Genomic DNA, 15664 nt, shown 5'->3' with positions numbered 1-15664 from the left:
GAGGGGTCCCTGGAGATAGAGGTTTGGGGTGTTTCCACCAAGGGCTCCCATGTTCCTGTCCTGCATCCTGCACAGGATAAAGCACTTTTAAGGGCAAGGCTGGCCTCTATCAGGAGGCTCCAGGTGCTCTGGATCCCTGCATTCCCTTCCTCCCTGTCACCATGTCACCAAGCAGAGCTTCACCCTCTGCAGTGAGGCTGCAGGGCGAGAGGATGAGGCCTGAGGAGGGGCCTTCCCTATCCCATCCCTGCCCCAGGGCCCTGGACTATCTGGCAGCCTGTGGGGGCTGGGAAGTGCTACATGGTCCTCGAATGGCTTTGTTCTGTGTCTGGGCCTGTAAAACTGCCTGGAGCCCCCAGGAACATGCCACACTCCTCTTGCAAAATTGCTCTTTATTTGTTGATTTTTTTTTTCTTTTAATGAAGGCACCTGGTTCCCTTAAGCTTAGGGCTCTCAAAAGGCTGAGGGCTGAGCTAGTGGAAGAGAACAGAGATGTGCTGGGGGGACTGTAAAGCTTGAGTCTTTCCAGGGCTGCCGCTAGCTCACCCTCTCCCCAGCACCTGGGCCAGGGGCTGCCCTGGTCCTCTTGCAGGATGAGAGGCTTTGTAGGAAAGACAGTAACCTGGCTGTGCAGATCCTCAGATAGGGATACTCCCCAGCCCTCTTGCAGGACAGCCCACAGCGGGCATTCTTCAGCTGGGGGGGGGCTCCCACTGCCATCGCTTAGACACAGCCCAGGGATGGGGAAGGGCAGGAGGGCCAGTGTGTGCCTCTAGGGCATACCCCAGGTGTGGGGGCTAGAGGGTAAATACTCTGCCCAGCCTTTCAGGGGAAATTCTGGAAGAGCCCAGCAAAATGGGGCTCTCATTGCCTACACCTGTGATCTCCTTCTAATCTCTCCCTACTCCCTCCCTCCTGGCTCTGCACTGTCATCTCTGAGGGCCGCAGGGTTAAGCACAGCAGGCTGTCTGCAGATACCGATGGACCATGGGAATCTGCTTGCTTTGTTCCCAGAGAGGCTCTCCCACTGCTGGATTTCTATGCTGTGACCCAGAGTCAATCTTAGTCACAACCTAGGTGTCCCACCTCAGGTCCCCACTCTTTGGGCATTTATTTCTAACCTCTGACAGCTTTCATCAGAGAATAAAAGGGGGCTTTGATGGGTCTGGAGCAGCAGCTCCATCAAGTGAAGCAGCATTTGCAGTTGATGAAGCAGCACCTGGAGTTCCCAGCAGCACAGACAGAGCTCCCAGGGGTCCCCAAGGAGGTAATGTGGAGAGCAGTGTTTGTAGGGTGATAAGCAGTGACCCATTTCTGCAGAAACCTGACATCTGGGGCTTGGAGGAGATGTCCCCACTCAGACATTTGATCCTTTCATTAGATCTTGGCCCATATTTTAGATCTTAGAGACAGGGTCAATATACCTTTGGAGTCTGATCATAGTGTTAGTTATAATTATGAGCAAATTAAACAATAAACAAATGTCCTAGAAATGGGAAGAATAGTTAACCTGGGCATTGGTGTTCTTTTTGGAATCAGGGCTGGAAGAAATGTTGGAGTTGAGACTTTATCACTTCTGGGACCAGCCCCCAGCCACAGGCTGGCTCAAGTATGTATTTGCTGACCACATAGACCGAGTCATCTTGTTGACTTGGCCCAGAATCTGATACACTGCAGGGATTCCCTGGATAAGCATAGGGTGAAGGGACACTTCCCTGGAGGGGTCACTCTGGGTGAAGATGACAAGGCTCAGTCAAAACCATTTATAATGTTGGATACTGATATAAAATCATCATCATGAATGCTAAAATCATCACATGTAGTCCATAGTGCTTTTTGTATGCATTGTTCCGTAAATTGTTTGTGCCTAGGCAAATTTTATACTTCGAGTGTATTATTTAATTTAAAAAATAAACTCACTTTTTTGTAAAGAATGTTCTGTTGTTAAGAATCAGAAAGGGGTTTGGGGCTGGCTCTCTGGGCCTTGTGGTTGGGGCCCTCAGAGAGCTCGCTGTTGGAGAGAGTGGCATAGGGTTGGTGGAGTGTAGTTGGCATCAGCCATACCCCTGGGAAAGCTACTCTTCTTAGGCTGGCAGTGATGGGGTCTTCTGTGGTCGGTCTCTGGGGGATGGCATCATAATCTACGGTTTCAAAAAGCAAGTTGGAAAGGACAAAAGCATCTATTTTCAAAACACTACAAGATTTTTATGATTATCCAAAAAGGAGGATTTATATTCTTAAAAAGTTGAGAAAGTCTACTTTAGAAATTTCTGTGCTTTGGCTTTATGAACAGTGTCAATCACTTTAAAAAGTGTATGGGCTGAGCATTTAAAACAATAAAAGACTTAATACATGCAAAACCAAAGAGACAGGCCCAAACACCGAGACTTCAGTGGTCAAGGTCAGAGGGGCTGACTTTATCTCTGGTGTCTGAGGACTGAAGTTTAAAATACTGCTCTTTTTAAGCGTTGTTGCCTACTGGGATACACTTCTATTTAGTTGTAGAATTACTCTCTATTTACATTTCTCATGGGACAAAGTGGCTTCTGTTGGGAATACTTGGGTCAGAGGTTGGTGAATGACACACCCAGGCCCCAAGTCCATCCCTTTACACGGGAGAGTGCAGTGAGAGATGGTGGGATGCAGTAGAAAATCTAGGTTCAAATCATACTGCTTCATTGTCTAGCTGTGTGACATTGGCCAGGTCACTTAACATCTTTAGCCTTAGTTTCCGGATCTGTAAAATGGGGGCAGTTCAGTTCCCTCATAGGATGACTATGAAGATTGCATGTGATATGTTGAGAGCTCTAACTGTAATGCCTGGCATATGGGAGAAGTCTGGGCTGTGTGTGTGTGTGGGTGGGTGGGGTCATGATTGAACTACACCCAATTGCTCTTCCCCCTGCAGCAGGGCTCAACAGTGGCACGATTGCCAGAGGGATCAGTGAAAGACAGCAAAGGGACAGAAAGCCTGGCTGAGCCTCAGTTTATTTCTCCATGGCATTTCTGCTTAGAGGGTTCCCAGACACCACCTGTGGACAGCCCCTAAAAGGACACTCACACGTGGTCTCATGTGGGCCTTTGCCATCTGGTAGGCTGGAGGCCCATTGATTAGTACACCCATTTTACAGATACGGAAACCAAAGTGCAAAGAGGGGAGTGGTATTGGGACCAGAATCTTGGACTGTCAACTTATAGACAGGGCACCAGGCCTTAGCCTTGTGGGTCTGCAGACCTTTAGGTCCCATTTTGTTTTTTTGAGACAGGGTTTTGCTATGTAGCTCAGGGTGGGCCTGAAGTCATTATGTAGCCCAGGCTGGCTTTGAACACACAGCAATTCTCCTGCCTGCACCTCCCAAGTGCTGGGATTATAGGTGTGCACCACCATGCCCAGCTCAGGTCCTACTTTTCGGCAGTCTCTGTGGAAGCAGACGGAGCCCTCTATCTGTAGGCTGTGTCATTCTCCTCGCTCCCTTACCCAGCTCCATCCGCAGGTGGCTCCTGTCATGTGCTCTCATTGGAGATAGATTTTTATGGGCAGGGGTGTGGTGTTGCAAAAGCCTACTGGGCTTTGTCATTCCCATCATATGGCTCTAGAGTTGTATGGCATGGTGACTCCACACAACCTCACAGGTCCTGCAGATCAGAGCTGCCACAGGTCTTCATGCAATGGGAAATCTGTGAATGGACAGACACCGCTGCCTAGGGATATAGAGTTACCAATGAATGGGTGCCACTCCTCAGGCCAGCAGAGCTACCAATAGATGGAGCCCATTGGCCAGGCACCTGGGTTACCCAAGCAGGGAGCTCCCTCTTGGTAGGTTAGAAAAAACATGAAGGCCCTCACCTTGAAAATTTGAGTTTTGCTGAGCAGACTGACATTTGATTTTGTGAGACAGTTGTGTGGTGGCACCAGAAGAGTGGAGAGCCCAGGAGCTTTGAATGCTTTCCATAGATCCATGAGGTTCCTGAGCCCATTTCCTCATTTGTAATGGGCTTTAATTATGTCTACCTCATAAATGTATTATGAGTATTCCATAAGAAATACCGACCTAATGACTGATCTGTCACCATGCTGCATATACATCAACTTTCCTTATCACCAATCAGATAGAGCCGTATCTGTTTACACGGGCATCTCTTCCTGGCTCACAGCAGGCAGAGTCTACTACCACAACCACTAAATGCTCACTTGCTTGAATGGTGCTTTTCAGTACTGTGCCTCCCACCCTGGCCTCCCCAGAGTGAACCTTGCCAGGTGCTGAACACTGCTTTCTGGGCAGCCCTGCCCGTCATTCAGCAAACACTTACCCTATCCAGACCTGCCTCATTTGGGAGACCCAGTGGAGGCTAGGACTGAAAAGCAAGCCCAGACAATGCTTGAATTATTATTTAGAGCCAATAGTTACCAAATTTTATCTATTTTTGTGTGTAGGGTCCTTTCCTATAAAATTTTTAAAAGACTGTGAACATTCTGTATATTTGATTGCCGTGATTAGAGCTCTTGGGGTATTTTTCAAGAATATTTTATGTAAAAGAGACAAGTGATAACTGTTTATACTTGACTGGTAACCATAGAGATGAAATTCCACTAGATCAAAGTATGAAAGTAATTAACTCCCTGCAAATTACAGTTGTTGAACTTATGCACAAAGACACACGACTTCACTCATGGGTATGCAGCCAAGGAAAAATCTCCAGGGGAAGGAAAAGAATTAGTGAGGACTTAACAGCAAAACCATGCTCTTGCCCCTATCTAGAAAGCAAGGTTCTCAGGGGCCTTGGTTTGGCCTAAGGGTTTTAGCCTTTGGAGCCCTCAAAGTCAAATGTGCCTTGACTCTCTTCTCCTTATTTCCACTGTTTCAATAGTTTTTGGGTCAGAGCTTATGGAGGTGGGTATTGAAATAAGCAGTCATGTCCAGATGTTCCTAGAGCTGACAGATGGTCATCAGGCCTTCCTTACCTGTGATCTCATTCATCACCTCCCTCCACTACTCTTTAATATGGACAAGGGGATTTGTCTTATTCTGTGTGAACTGCTAAGCATGCAGAGCCTCATGTTCCACTTTTAACCACACTGACCCCTCCTGAGTGTTACCCCATAGCTACTACACTATCACTTTGGCAGAGTGATGATCCCATCAGGGCCTCCTTCCTTCTTCTTTGTCCAGTGGCTCCCTCTGCCCCTGGATTTCAGCCCATGTGAAAGCCTTTGGAGATTGCTCCCTTTTGATGTAGTGCAATGTAGTTGAGTGCTTGGGGTGTACTTGGCAGTGGGCTGAAATCCACTGTGTGATCTTGGGTGAGTTGCTTAGTATTTCTATGACTCAGTCCGTGTTTGAAGAAAGAGCTAATAGTAGGTCAGTTGTGAGCAGATAATGCACGTAAAATCAAGGAGCACTGTTTCTGGCACACTGGGACAGGACTGTTACTAAGCCCAGTTTGAAGATGAGGAAGCAGGGGCATACAGAGGGTAAATGACTTTTGAAGGTCATGCTTAACCTTATAAGGCTGTTTTGAGGATTAAGGGAGTTAATGTGTTAAGACTTGGCTTTGACAGGAGAAAGGAGGGCACTGGGTTGCTGGGAGGTGGGGAGCTGGGGAAATAGATAGGAAAGTACAGTCTTACTTTGTTTTTTGAAGAGTGAACAAGACCTGGATATATTTGAGGGAAGGAGGCAGAGGAAGGATGGTGAGTTGGAAGAGTTACACCTTCTTTCCTTCCTTCCTTCTTTCCTTCCTTCCTTCCTTCCTTCCTTCCTTCCTTCCTTCCTTCCTTCCTTCCTTCCTTCCTCTCTTCCCTTGTTCATTCCATCCAGCAGATGTTCCTTGGTGCCCCCTTTGGCCTGTCTCTGTGCAAGGAACTGGAATTTAGGGGAGCAGCCTAGGATTCTAGAACCCACAGTCTTGCTTAGAATGGAGCAGCATTTCTGAGAACTTTGTAGAACTTCAAACAAAGTTTGAAGAATTTCAGAACAGAAAGTTTCTGAAGTACACAGCAATGACCTTGGGAAGAGCAATCTATTCCTGTCTGTCCCTGCCAAAGCATACCTGAGGGGGGAAAATCCACTTATATTTCTACACACTCCTCTCTCCCTTGGCCGAGTCCCTTGGGACTCAATATATCACTCATCACTGTGCTTTGTTTGAGTCGTCACGGAAACCTCTGCTGACTCCCTTGCAGCTTCTGATGCTGGGAACTGTAACTTTGGGTGTGATTTTTGATGGATTTAAAGTAGGTTAAAGTAATAAGGTAGAGGAGGCACTTCCAGGGCCCCCACAGGCTCTGATGCTGAGTCAGTGGTGGCTGCAACATTCTAAAGGAAACAGCTTAGGGCCGAGATGACTAAAATGGTCCTCCCACCATGGCTGGGACCTCTGTAGCACCTGCCTAGCCTCAAGGATGCACATTTGTGGACATGAGGGTCCATAGGTCAAGAGCAGTGGTACTCGAGTCCTCTGAAGGGTGCACCTTGGTCTGGGGGAGACGCAGAGAGGTCCCACTGGCAGGGCTGGGTTGAGAGGTAATGCCTCTTTTCTTCCATAGCCTGGTACCTTGGGCCCCTGTGCTGTCTCCTAACTAACTTTCCACTTTTTTAGTCTTCATTCTATACTCCTTTTTTCTGCTGCCTGGAATGCCTTTCCCCGCAGGGACTGCATCTGTTTTTTCCACTATTATGTCCCTAGATGGAATGCCTGGCACATGGAAGGCACTTAAATGTTTATTGATTGACTAACTGAATGGCTGAATGAACCCATTAATGTTTCTTTGGCTTCATGGCATTGTTACATAGGTGGGAAGTAAAAAAAAAAAAAATCAACAACAAAAAACACCAGAGAATACAGGGCTGATCACTGGGGGCAATGAGTGACCTGGGGAAGTTCTGATAGCTGGTGTCATTCTGGAAGAGGGAAGTTATTTAATAACTCTGGATGCCATGGTGTTCATTTGTGACAATATCTTGTGCCTGCCTCTTGTCTTTGCAGGCTCTGGCAGGGTCATGTAGGAGCTCTGTGTGGCGTCTCACCAACAGGTGAGAGGATGTCTTCCCACAGGTACCTCTTGTTGCTGCTGCAGAGAAAACTGGCTTGTCCTCAGTTCGCTACCTTCCTGGAACTGCCAGGGACATTTTCCTATGTCCTTGAGCTGGTTCTGCATGCTTAATGTATCTTTGCTTTGCCTACCTGTGTAGGAGACAATACCTGTCTTGCCTCTCCCCATCTTGTTGGGAACCCAGGGTTTATGCTTCATTCCAAGAAACTTCCCTTTCTCCGTGAGCCTTTAGCATCCTCAGGCCTCAGGTCTCAACAGGTCAGAGGGAGCTGCATTCCTGTATTCCTGCAGACACCCTGTAAGGGTAGAAGAACTGACTTGAATCTGGCAGCGCTCACTTACTCAGTGACCCTGGGTGGTCACTTAATGTTTCTGGGCTGTAGTTTCTGCCTTTCACAGAGCATGGTCAGCGGTGTCTACTCCACAGGCTTATCGTGAGGAGTGACTTTAGTACCAGTTCCTTGCACAGTGCCTGCCCCTTAGTGGGCCTGGAAGAGGATCAAACAGCAGGCATTGATGTTCTTTCCAGCAGAGGGCAGGCATCAGTCCACAGACTTCCTGTCTCTGAACTGTAAACAATGTATACTGAGTCTGGGCCCACATGCATTAACATGAGCTCCACCCTGGGAGCCGCAGCTTTGGTGGACACAATAGGATAATTTATGTTTCCATCCTTATGTGCTAATATGTGCTGCTCAAAGGCTTGGGAAGATTCAGTGAAGCTGGACATTTCCCCACTTTTGTGTTAATAGTACAACTTCCCTAAACCATTACAAAGGAAAGGTACAGACATTCCATATCAAATCAGTGGGAGTCTATGATTTTACCCAGGGCAGTGAACTTATGCAGGCCTGGGATGGAATCAGCCCTCAAGGTCTCCCCAACCCCCAGTCACCATAAAAGAGCAGGTGCACAGTGATTTGATCATCTATACCCCTGGAGTTTTGAGTTGTTATGTTTAGTTACTAAATAGAATGCGTTTGTTTCTTATTGCAAGGAATTGTTCATTCCCAGCTGGGCTTTGTAGACATCAAACTCTTCCATGCAGTTTTCTTAGTAAAGAGCCAGCCCACTCAGGTGGATATATATCTGTCTGTCTGTTTGAACACCATTGTCTGTCGGTTCAGCCCTGGTAGCTAGAGGCCTTACTAACAAGAGTGAAAGAGCCAAGTGATGTTAACCTTTAGGAACCTGTGGGACCTGCTCATTGTCACTTCTCTTGGTCAGGTCTCCGCTGACCAAGTTAAACAGCTTCAGAAGAAGAAGAAAAAAGGCATCCCAGTCCCTATGCCCAGACCCACATAGTGGCTTGGGACTAATTGTGGAAAAGTTCCTTTTTGCCTGACTCCACCATGGGCTTACTGGGCTTCCTCTGCCTGCGCCCAAGGCTCCTGAGATTGCACTACATTCTTTGAAATTTAGGGATTCCAGACCCTAGCTGAGGAGCCTCCACCTGTACCCTCCAGATCCCCAGCTGTTCTGGGTTGTTTTCAGAAGTTACTTTTAAAAGGTGGAAGGTGAACGACTTCAGGCAGATGATGAGCCTAATTAAGCTTAATGCCTCCTGCAATTACCATGTAGGCTTTGAGGAGTGTTCCCTTCCTCTCTTTCAGCTCCAGGGCAGAAGGGAAATCCTGATGAGGCAGGACAGCCTCCCAGCAGGCTTGGTCCTGTCTCTAGTCACATCACTCAGATTGCCCCTCCCTGGGTCTCTGGGGAGCTCATCTCTAGAAGCTGGCAGGCTTGGGTGGTGACAGTCAGCTTCCTGCATGCCTCACTTAGGACCCAAGGAAGAGGGGTCAAAAGCAGGGTGTTGCAGGCCCAATGGGAGGACACAGCTCCCCAGTTCTCTTAGAAATAAGATGCTAATGATTCTGGGAGTCCTGACATTGTTCTATGGCTGTACCATGGCCAGGCCCACTCTGTCGCCTCAGCTGTGAAGCAGGAGGGGGCAGGAGAGAGATCTCATGCCACAGGCCCAAGGCAGGTCAGTGTCCCTGCTTCCTGCCCACGTCCAATCCCACAGAGGGGGAAGTGCAAAGCCTGGGGAAAGCAGAGAAGATGGGCGAGGGACAAAGAAATGAGGCAAAGAGCCACAACTTACTGAATGCTTGTGAGGTGCTCCATTCTTTGACTTGAACTATCTCATTTAATCCTTACAGGAATTCTGTGTGGTCCCTGTTATAGAAATGGAGGTCCAGAGCAGTTAGGAAAGTTGCCTAAATTCCCATAAGCTTGGGAGTAAGCCTGTCTGACTCCAGAATCTGACCTTTCCATCCCATGGATGAGGCACACATGGATACTCAACTGATTGAACAAGCAAACTATAAACAGAAACAAATACAACCCAACAGAAAGGCAGCTTGTACTTTTCCTGGCCCTGAGCCAGCTTGGGCCAGGTGCCTGATGTGTATCTATCTCTGCCGCCAGGCATCCCAGTAGCAGGTGTAGGTGCCCGTATTGGCGCAGGAAAGGAAACTAAGATAACAACCTTTTCTGCGTGAGCAATGAGTCAGCCAGTCCCAGGGCACAAGGCTCAGAGAGGTCAGGGTCAGAGGAATCTGCAACTAACAGTGCCTTGCTCTTACCATGGAGATCTCCTGTGCAATATTTTCCCTAGTTCATTATGAATAGCCTGTCTCAGGGCCTCACTTCTGCCTGGTAGCCAATGGTTTAGGTGACTTGAGAAGGCATTTTTTCCTGCAAGTGATCAAAGAGTAACTCAAAGAGCAGGGAGACTTGGGCTGGAAGGGACCTTGAAGTCTTTAACATGGCAATGTCCAAATCACAGGAGACCAAACTGGAGGGTTGTGGAGTGAGAAAAAGTCAAGTTTATCCTGTCCACAGAGGCTCCCAGCATGAAGTCAAGACATGATTTTGAAGGCAGACAGCCGAGCGAGAACTCCAGCTCCCCATTGCCTGCTCTGTGACCCCTCAGTGTCCCCAGCTGCAGATGGCATAATAATAACACTCACCCCATAGGCCTGCCGTGAGGGATTAATGCCTGTGAAGCACTCAGAACAGTGTCTGGTACAGAGTAAGTGCTATGTGGGTGTTTGTGAAAAATAAACACGGGGCATCATTGAAAAATGCTTTTAAGTAATTTTAGGTGAGAACTGTAGGATGCAAAATTGTATACATTATGCTTCTAATTTTATTTGTATATGTACACTTATATAACTGTGAATAATGACTATGTCTATGTTATAAAAATTTGGACTTTTTTCTCTTTAAAACATTCTACATTTTCTGTTTCTACAGTGAATATGAATTACTTTATGATTTTTAAAAATCATATTTAAAAATATAAAAGTCACTTCATGCCAGACTCCAACTCCATTATGATTCCAAGATCAGTTCTAAACACTGAATACTGTGCTCCTCCTCGAGGTTGCATGTTCTTGTTCGGAGACATTGAAAGGTATTGTGTGTCTGCATGGGAGAATCTGATGGGGAAGATTTGGGTCATGCCTGTTTGACTGCCTTATCCATGGCCAGTATGCCCAGGGAGAAAGGCTGGGTATGGCCTACACTTTTCAGGGCCTCGATTCTCTTGAAGGCTCCTATCTCCTGCCTGCACAAATATTGCAAGTATCCGGTAAAGAGTGGATACTCTTGACTGAGCTTACTTTGAGTACTTGTTTTCAAGAAATATGCACATCTAACATCTTCACTGCTGTTGCCTGTCTTTTGAGAGCTGGATCATTCTAAAACACGTCTTTGAAGATGCTAGTGAACTTGAAATTTGCCCTAAATTCAGAGCCATTGTGGAGAATTCAGCACTGTCTCGACTCCCTAGGAAAAGACTGATTTTTGTCACAGAAAATGCAGATTTGAGGAGGTGGTCTTCTGGCTTTGGAGAGGATTTTTATTTTCAAAGAGAAGTTTGTTGGTGGAAGCCAGCATTTCACAGATCATTGTATTATTTTCAGATTTAAGATTCAATTTATGTAAATGGGCTAAGTTCTCTCCTAAACAATGCCACTTTAGAAGACTGTGAGGACAATCAAAGCCCACGAGGAAAGAAAAAAAAATCTGGCTTTTTAGCAAGGATGGACTGGCTCAAAAATCCTTAAGCTGGACTTGCACTAACATGCACCCCTGTCAGGACTGAACCTGCCTCTGGACAAAGACCAGTTTTGCTGGCTCACATTATACAAGTCTTATGTTTTCTTTTGAACAAAATGCTCTTATTTTCAGAGAAATGATCAGAGTTATAGGTCTATCTCGATAAGGCAGAAGAATGTGTTAATTTGGGTTCAACTCAAAGTGAATTCGAGATTCCAGAAATTATAATGGTTTGTTAAGACTTGACTTCATTTTTCAACTTTCTATTTTAAATATCTGAGAAGCATTTATCTGCAGATCAACTATAGGAAGTTTTTAATTCTATGTCTGCAGAGTACTTCAAGGTCACAGCCTGGCTGTTTGTGCTTTGTAGCAGCCTCTTTTCATCCTCATCACTGCCCTGAGATCCAGCATGTTGTCAAGTTTGTTTAGAATGTAAGAAACCCAGGCTCAAAGATATTAACCGGCTTGGCTGAGGGTCCCTACCTAATGAATGGCAGACCTTGAATTAGAACCCAGCCTTTTTGCTTCCCAAATACCCAAGATCCACTGCCTTCCCTGGTGCACAGCACACCTTCCCTGCCAGGGCCAGAAAATTGGCTGGGGTTGTGTGCTTGACAAAAGACCAGCAAGGGAGTTACTTGGAAAAATAGCATCACGGCTTCAGGTGCCTTTGTTTTTGTGGCCTCTGAACAAATCTCCCAGCCATAAAGGAGAGGTTTTTCAGGCCTGGAGAAGCTGCTTTGAATGTGTATTTGGTTTGCTTTGACAGTTCAGAGGAACAATAAAATGGATAAAATTACCACAATGGCTTATAAGAGAGTAAATTAGAATTCTTTGTTGATAAAGCCCATAATTCTCTACTATTTCCCTCTTCTCCTGAGTCCACTGTGTGTCCTGCTGTATGACCACTCCCAGGCTAGTCTTGCCCTCAGGAAATCTTGCCGAGTGGACATAGCCTAGATCCTAGGACCTCAAAGTGTCCTTGGAATTGGCTTGCTTCCCCCTCCTGCTGCCTTCCAAAGGCACTGCTTCTCAGAAACTTGGATTTCTTTATTTATCCCAGTCACTGGTTTGAGTCACTGGTTTAAAGGAGAATGTTCTCCAGCCCCTTATCTTCCCCTATTTCTTGTACTGTTGGCCTTGAATTATCAACGGGGAAAAACAGGAGGTATCAATGGTCAAATTTAATGGTGACCTACTTATGAAGTTCCATCTAGATCTATGAACACAACTGTTCCTCATTCATTATGGTTTGGATCCTAAATGTTTCCTGAAGGCCCAAATGCCAAAGGCTGGGTTACTGGCCTGTGGTGCTACTGGGAAGTGATGGGACCTTCAGGAGGTGAGGCCTACTGGAAGAAAGTTAAGTCACTGGGGACATGTCCTTGAGAGGATATTGGAACCCCTGTCTATTCCTTTGTTGCTCTTTTTTTCTTCCTGGTCACCATGAAGTGAGCAGTTTTGCTCCGCCACATGAAGTGAGCAATTTCGCTCCTAGCCATGATGTTCTGCCTTCCCACAGCCCAAAAGCAGATCAAGTGAAACCTCTGAAACCATGAGCTGAAATAAACCACTCCTTCATTGTGTTGATTTTTCTTAAGTATTTTGTTACAGTGATGGACACAGTGATGGCTAACACAGCAATCAAAGGAGACCAACTCACTTCCATGCACGCATACATGTGTGCATCCATACAGCTCCTTGTGTATAGACTTATTCACCTGTCATTTGTTACTCTGGGAATTGGAGTACCTGCTTGTGCTTGGTCTTTTGTTAACAGGTGGTGTGAACCAGTGATGAGGACTATGAAGTTTACTGCAGGGGAGATCCCCAAAACCACCCTCTGGAATAAGACATGTTGTGATCATAGAAATATAAGACACACATTCTACTGGTGATTGCCTTTGGATGAGGAATGTACATGCTTCTCAGAGTATATATATGTTTCCCGATTCTACATGAAATAAGTTAAAATCACTGGAAATTGCATTAAGAGAGCAATTTCTGTAGCTAAGGATTTCTTACTGAAATTCCTAGGAAATTTGTCTTGGAGATTTCATAAGGGGCCTGTTTTTACTTTGAATACATAAATCATCATGATAGTGGAGGAAAGAGGCAGAAGTGGTTTATTTACTGGGCTGAAGTCAGATTTGAATTCTGGTTTCATCTCTACCATTAGTTTTTGTGAAACCTTGGTTAAATGTTTTCATTTTTAATATAGAGATTCTACTTGTTTTCATAGTTCACAAGAATAGTATGCAGATATGAATGTGCTTGAGATTGTTTTAAACAAATAAATGTAAGGTAGTGGAAGGTGCACAGTTGAATGAATCTTTGGCCAAAGAGTTCAAGCTTGGAGACTTGTTCAGGGCCATTGAAACCAGCAGACCTGCTGCTTAGTTTGTCTGGGACAGTCCTGATTTATGGCTGAAATCCTGGTGTAAGTATTAAGATCACTCCCCTTTTTCTCACAAAACTCTCTTGGTTTGGAAGATAAACTACACAGCCATTATGTTTTAGGTTCACCATGTGCTGGTATGGTAGCAGGAGCAGGACTGGACTCAGTCATAAAGATCAGTGCTTAAATCTATATAGCTCAAGGCATAGGTGAGCAATTGCTGTCTCAAAAGAGGGAGGAATCTGCTTTTGGCTTGGAATGTCTCCAGGTGGGCCAGCTAATGATGTGGTTCCCAGAAAGGAGGATGTATTTGAGGAGGGGCAGAATTCCACATGGGGCGGCACTCCTCCCCTTCCAGCTTGCGTGGGAACCCCCAGAGCATGTGCCGGTGCATGCATAATGGTAATACCTGAAGGTGGTGTGACAGGACAGGATTACTCCATCGCAGCTGGCTCTAAATGCTGTAAGTGGGTGGGCTGGTGGGATGTGGAAGGTGCCTTCTTCCATTCCCACCCTAGTCTCCTTGGGCTGGCCAAGCTGGGCCAGGAAGAAGACTGAATTCTCCCTGGTGTCCAAGACCCCTGACTTCTGTCAAAAAGAGAACAGTTTGTATCTTTTGAAAGAGTTGCTGTTTCCTGGAGTGGCCTGGAACACATCCTCAGCTCTTAATTGGAGAAAGGAGTGTGAAGGGGCCATGGTCCTTTAATAGGGTGTGTTCATCAATTGGAGATTTTATTTAAAAACAAGGGCTGACATTTTGGAAGCTGAGATTCAATGGACACAAATTGGCATCTCCTGGAGGTGGAAGGGGCATGGGTCTTAGAATCATACCAGCTGAGCTGTAACTATCGCTTTGCTATCGATCCTTTATATGGCTTTGGATAGTTGTGCTTCCTCCTAAACCTGCGTTTTTCATCTGTAAATTGGGGCCCTTACCCAGTAATCTCATACTTTACCTACACTTCACTCAGGAAGTTAGGGAACTTTGCAAAGTCATAACATTGCTTTATTTACTCACCAAGAATACACTGAGCACTTGTCATACAACATAAGGTGGGTGCCAGGAATACAACAGTGACTGAGATGGCCCCCTCGAGCTCTTGGCCCCCTAGAACTGTAGAGAAGAGACTAATGTGAACCAGCAAATAAGTGGGCAGATGAAATGGTTGGTTACCATGTTACATGGTATGAAGAAAACGTACAAGGTTCTGAGGTAGAGCAGAAGGGAGCTGGGTAAGGGAAGAGGGTACTTCTTAAATAGTGTGATCAAGAAAGACTCATCTTCAAGGGTAACCTACATACTAAGTTGTGAGCAAGAGGAGACAGAGGTGCAGAACTGCAAAGCCATGTCCTAGGCAGAAGGACACACATTGAGCCCCGTTACCATCTCTGGCACGTGGCTTACAGATCTTCCTTACAAAGACCATGGGAAGTAGACTGAGCCCATTTGGTTAAGGATTATATCTGCCTCTAAGATAGATAATTAAGTGGAAAACAAAAGGTGTAGAGGAGTGTATAATTACCTATCACCAATATAAAAAAAAGGGGATTTGTGTATATTTATATACACAGATATCTCTAGAAGGACACAGCAGAAATTGATGGTTGTACAGAGAAGATTGTTTGGGGGAGCAGGATAAAAGATTTACTCCTAACTGTGTATCTGTTTTTACTGATTTTTAAAATCATGTACATAAATTGCAATAAAATTCAGTTTTAAAAGTCAGTTATGAATGTATAGTTATTTAAAGTAAGTGTCTGTAGGCCATTTGGTAACAAAAGTCGGGAAACAAGTATATGGACACTTTCATTTACCTAGAAAGCAAGCCTGGTCTGGGACCAAGGCTGAGCCTGGGGCCAGCTGTGACATGGAGAGCCCAGGAGTAGTGCAGTGACCCAGGGCAACCATCCATATGGCCTTTCTGTGGCCTTCTCGCTGCACATAGTGTGGTACCCATTTCCTCTTGTGACATTTCTACCTGACTTACTATATTGTTTTGGGTCTGAAAATCACAGCCCCAACCCTCATCTGTGTGCTGATTTTTAATATAATTATTTGTGTGTGTGTTCCTGTAAAGTTCCTCATACTTCATTAAGTCTGGAATCTATATATTCAGGTTCATTTATTCTGATGGATTATT

General features: G+C 45.7%; 1 long non-coding RNA gene across 2 annotated transcripts; it reads left to right on the top strand.

The window, feature by feature from the left end:
- Nucleotides 1-5157: 5157 nt before the first annotated feature.
- On the top strand, nt 5158-11907 carry LOC110345492 (uncharacterized). 2 transcript variants are annotated; one of them, XR_002388874.2, is made up of 4 exons: nt 5158-5473; nt 5644-5692; nt 6988-7034; nt 9846-11907. It is a non-coding gene; the product is annotated as an uncharacterized LOC110345492 (long non-coding RNA). The 2 variants fall into 2 exon arrangements; XR_002388876.2 differs by lacking the exon at nt 5644-5692.
- Nucleotides 11908-15664: the final 3757 nt, after the last annotated feature.

This window comes from Heterocephalus glaber, unplaced genomic scaffold (assembly GCF_053883595.1).
Source record: "Heterocephalus glaber isolate CG9 unplaced genomic scaffold, H.glaber_assembly_v1.0 deba00001606, whole genome shotgun sequence".
NCBI classification, from domain to species: domain Eukaryota; kingdom Metazoa; phylum Chordata; class Mammalia; order Rodentia; family Bathyergidae; genus Heterocephalus; species Heterocephalus glaber.
The sequence above is the reverse complement of the archived record's forward strand: the minus strand, read 5'-3'. Positions and strand labels throughout refer to the sequence as shown.